Raw genomic sequence first — 4,820 nt, 5'->3', positions numbered from 1 at the left:
TCTTTTCCAATGAGTCAGCTCTTCGCATGAGGTGGCTGAAGTATTGGGGTTTCAGTATCAGTCCTTCCAATGAACATTCAGGGTTGATTTCCCTTAGGACTGACTGATCTCCTTGCAGTCCAAGGGACTCTCAAGAGTCTTCTCCAGCACCACAATTTGAAACCATCAGTTCTTCAGACTTCAGCCTTCTTTATGGTCCAACTATGAAAAGAGTGAGCTTTCTAGAACTCTATCCTGACCATGTCACTCCCTACCAAGCACATTTCTCATTCTTATGTGAGCTTCTTTTTTTTTAATTTTATTTTTTTGGCTGTGCTGGGGCTTCATGGCTGTGTGGGCTTTTCTCTGGTTGTGGCAAGTGGGAGCTACTCTTCACTGCGGTGCACAGGCTTCTCATTACAGTGGCCTCTCTTGTGGTGGAACCCAGGCTCTAGGGCACTCGGGCTTCAGCAGTTGCAGCTCCCGGGCTCTACAGCACAGGCCCGGTAGCTGTGGCACGTGGGCTTAGGTGCTCTGAGGCATGTGGCATCTTCCAAGATTGGGGATTGCACTTGTGTCTCCTACCAGCAGGCAGATTTTTTACCACTGAGCCACCAGGGAAACCCCTTATCTGAGCTTCTTCAAGACGCTCATGTTTTATCCCAAACCTTCTGAAGCAGAACTTTCAGGAGAAAAACTAGGACTTTCCTCTCTAATCATCATCCTTAGGCATAACTAAACAAGGCAAACATTGAGCTAGTGATTCCCAAACTGCTGTGGGAATCATTTCAGAAAGTTAATCAGAAACTGACTCCCAGACGCACTCCCTTGGAGACTCCAATTCAGTGGTTGTTAAATGGGAGAGACTTTGCCAGAGGATTCTGCGTAACCAGGGTGGCAACCACTAATGTCCAGACAGACCAAGTACGGATGACTTGAGCATGGCTATACAGCCCTTGGTGTTTGTCTCCTGTTGGCTGTCACCACTCTCCCAAATTGTTCAAAGCCACACTCACTGCGGTGTCTCACGGGCTTAATAGTTGTGGCGCACGGGCTTAACTGCGCCAAGGCATGTTGGATCTTCCCGCACCGGGGAGTCTCAGCCGAGTGGCTGTATGTACATAATGTCCTCTCTCCAGGTGGCCCTGTCCTCTAAGTACCTACGGGTGCCTCAGTCTCAGCTCAAATGAAGGCTCTAAGAGGCTTGCCCTGATCTCTCCTGGGCTGAACAGTCTGTCCACCCCACAAGGCCCAGTTCACTGCTGCCCCACAGCCATAACCTCAGAACTGCAGTTATGTACACATCTGCTCCTGCTCCAATCAGTGAGGCCCAGAACACTGGGCAGCCTTTTAGTCCCCTTTATGCTCCAACACGGGGTTTCCCAGGTGGAGTTAGTGATAAAGAACCCGCCTTTAAATGCAGGAGACATAAGAGATTGATCCCTGGGTAGGGAAGATCCCCTGGAGGAGGAAACAGCAACCCACTCCAGTATTCTTTCCTGGAGGATCCCATGGACATAGGACCCTGGCTGGCTACTGTCCACAGGGGTCACAAAGAGTCAGACATGACTGAAGCAACTTAGCATACACACAAGCACATGCCCTAACACACAGCACACTGACTGGTACTCAGGCCAACGGAAGTGGCAGTTCCCTCCCTGACCCACGCACAGGTACTGATGCCAGAAGTCTTGGCTCTCTGTGTATTGATGCTGAACAGAAATACAGGGACTGGGTTATGGAGGAGAAAGAAACAAAAACTGTGCCCCACCCCGCCCTGGAGAATAGGAAGACGTTTTATATCCCAGTGAAGATCTTGCTTTGTTTTTTCTTTTGCAAAATTTCAAAACAGCCACAGCTGGCATCAGTCAACTCAACAACCACGTCTGGTGTCCCTGAAGTTATTGGCCCGTGACCTTTTTAAAATATAGGATGCTACAAGAGAGTGTGGGCTTCCCTGGTGGCTCAGTAGTAAAGAACCTGCCTGACAATGCAGGAGATGCATGTTTGATCCCTGGGTCAGGAAGATCTCTGGGAGATGTTCCTGGAAATGGCAACCCACTCCTGTATTCCTGCCTGGGAAATTCCTCATGGTCCGAGGAGGCTGTAACCCTATGGGCTACAGTCCAGGGGTCGAAAAGAGTTGGACATAACTTAGCAACCAAACAATAAAACAACAAGCTAGAGGCCCTGGGGAAAGACCAAGTCCAGTGGCACAGGGGGCTTGACTACAGGGCTAAGGCCTGGGTCCAAATAGCTCTGGTAGGACACATGCTCATCGCCTCCTATGAGAGCACCAACATTGCAACTCTGCTAAACAACCATAGATAGAAGGACACTGCTGCTGCTGCTAAGTCACATCAGTCGTGTCCGACTGTGTGCGACCCCATAGATGTCGGCCCACCAGGCTCCCGTCCCTGGGATTCTCCAGACAAGCATATTGGAGTAGGTTGCCATTTCCTTCTCCAGTGCATGAAAGTGAAAAGTGAAAGTGAAGTTGCTCAGTCCTGTCCAACTCTTCGCGACCCTGTGGACTGCAGCCTACCAGGCTCCTCCGTCCATGGGATTTCCCGGGCAAGAGTACTGGAGTGGATTGCCACTGGAAACCACCAAAAAAAACATACCACACATCCAAAGACAAAGAAGAAGCTGCATCTAGATGGTAGGAGGGGTGCAATCATGATAAAATCAAATCTTATACCTGCTGGGTTAGCGACCCACAAACTGAAGAACAATATGCCAAAGAAGTTCTCCCATTGTTGTGAAGGTTCTGAGCCCCACATCAGGCTCCCCAGCCTGGGGATCTGACAAAGGGACTGGGACCCCCAGGGAATCTGACCTTCAAGGCCAGTGGGATTTGATTATGCGACTTCCGCAGGACCGAGGGAAGCAGACTCTAGTATTGGAGGGCACAAACAAAATCTTGCTCGTACCGAGACCCAGAGGAAAGAAGCAGCGACCCCACAGGAGACTGAACCAAAACTACCTGCTAGTATTGAAGGGTGTCCCATGGAGGCGTGGGTTGGGAGGGGCTCACAGTGGGGCTGGGGCCACTGACAGCAGCAGTCCTAGACGGGGGCCCTTGGCATAAGCCGTCTTGGAGGTCACCATTAAGCCTACAATTTCATCAGATACTCTATCCATGCAAAGAAATAGAGGAAAACAACAGAATGGGAAAGACTAGAGATCTCTTCAAGAAAATTAGAGATACCAAGGGAACATTTCATGCAAAGATGGGCTCAATAAAGGACAGAAATGGTATGGACCTAACAGAAGCAGAAGATATTAAGAAGAGGTGGCAAGAATACACGGAAAAACGGTACAAAAAAGATCTTCACGACCCAGATAATCATGATGGTGTGATCATACACCTAGAGCCAGACATCCTGGAATGTGAAGCCAAGTGGGCCTTAGAAAGCATCACTACGAACAAAGCTAGTGGAGGTGAGAGAATTCCAGTTGAGTTGTTTCAAATCCTAAAAGATGATGCTATGAAAGTGCTGCACTCAATATGCCAGCAAATTTGGAAAACTCAGCAGCGGCCACAGGACTGGAAAAGGTCAGTTTTCATTCCAATCCCAAAGAAAGGCAATCCCAAAGAATGCTCAAACTACCACACAATTGCACTCATCTCACATGCTAGTAAAGTAATGCTCAAAATTCTCCAAGACAGGCTTCAGCAATACGTGAACCGTGAACTTCCTGATGTTCAAGCTGGTTTTAGAAAAGGCAGAGGAACCAGAGATCAAATTGCCAACATCCTCTGGATCATTGAAAAAGCAAGAGAGTTCTAGAAAAACATCTATTTCTGCTTTATTGACTATGCCGAAGCCTTTGACTGTGTGGATCACATTAAACTGTGGAAAATTCAGAAAGAGATGGAAATACCAGACCACCTGACCTGCCTCTTGAGAAATCTGTATGCAGATCAGGAAGCAACAGTTAGAACTGGACATGGAACAACAGACTGGTTCCAAATAGGAAAAGGAGTACGTCAAGGCTGTATATTGTCACCCTGCTTATTTAACTTCTATGCAGAGTACATCATGAGAAACGCTGGACTGGAAGAAACACAAGCTGGAATCAAGATTGCCAGGAGAAATATCAATAACCTCAGATATGCAGATGACACCACCCTTATGGCAGAAAGTGAAGAGGACCTAAAAAGCCTCTTGATGAAAGTGAAAGAGGAGAGTGAAAAAGTTGGCTTAAAGCTCAACATTCAGAAAACGAAGATCATGGCATCCGGTCCCATCACTTCATGGGAAATAGATGGGGAAACAGTGGAAACAGTGTCAGACTTTATTTTGGGGGGCTCCAAAATCACTGCAGATGGTGACTGCAGCCATGGAATTAAAAGACGCTTACTCCTTGGAAGAAAAGTTATGACCAACCTAGATAGTATATTCAGAAGCAGAGACATTACTTTGCCAACTAAGGTCCATCTAGTCAAGGCTATGGTGTTTCCTGTGGTCATGTATGGATGTGAGTTGGACTATGAAGAAGGCTGAGTGCCAAAGAATTGATGCTTTTGAACTGTGGTGTTGGAGAAGACTCTTGAGAGTCCCTTGGACTGCAAGGAGATCCAACCAGTCCATTCTAAAGGAGATCGACCCTGGGATTTCTTTGGAAGGAATGATGCTAAAGCTGAAGCTCCAGTACTTTGGCCACCTCATGTGAAGAGTTGACTCATTGGAAAAGACTCTGATGCTAGGAGGGATTGAGGGCAGGAGGAGAAGGGGACGACCAAGGATGAGATGGCTGGATGGCATCACGGACTCGATGAACGTGAGTCTGGGTGAACTCCGGGAGATGGTGATGGACAGGGAGGCCTGGCGTGC

Source organism: Ovis aries, chromosome 21 (genome assembly GCF_016772045.2).
Source record: "Ovis aries strain OAR_USU_Benz2616 breed Rambouillet chromosome 21, ARS-UI_Ramb_v3.0, whole genome shotgun sequence".
Taxonomy (NCBI): Eukaryota; Metazoa; Chordata; class Mammalia; order Artiodactyla; family Bovidae; genus Ovis; species Ovis aries.
This window is presented reverse-complemented; position numbering follows the sequence as displayed.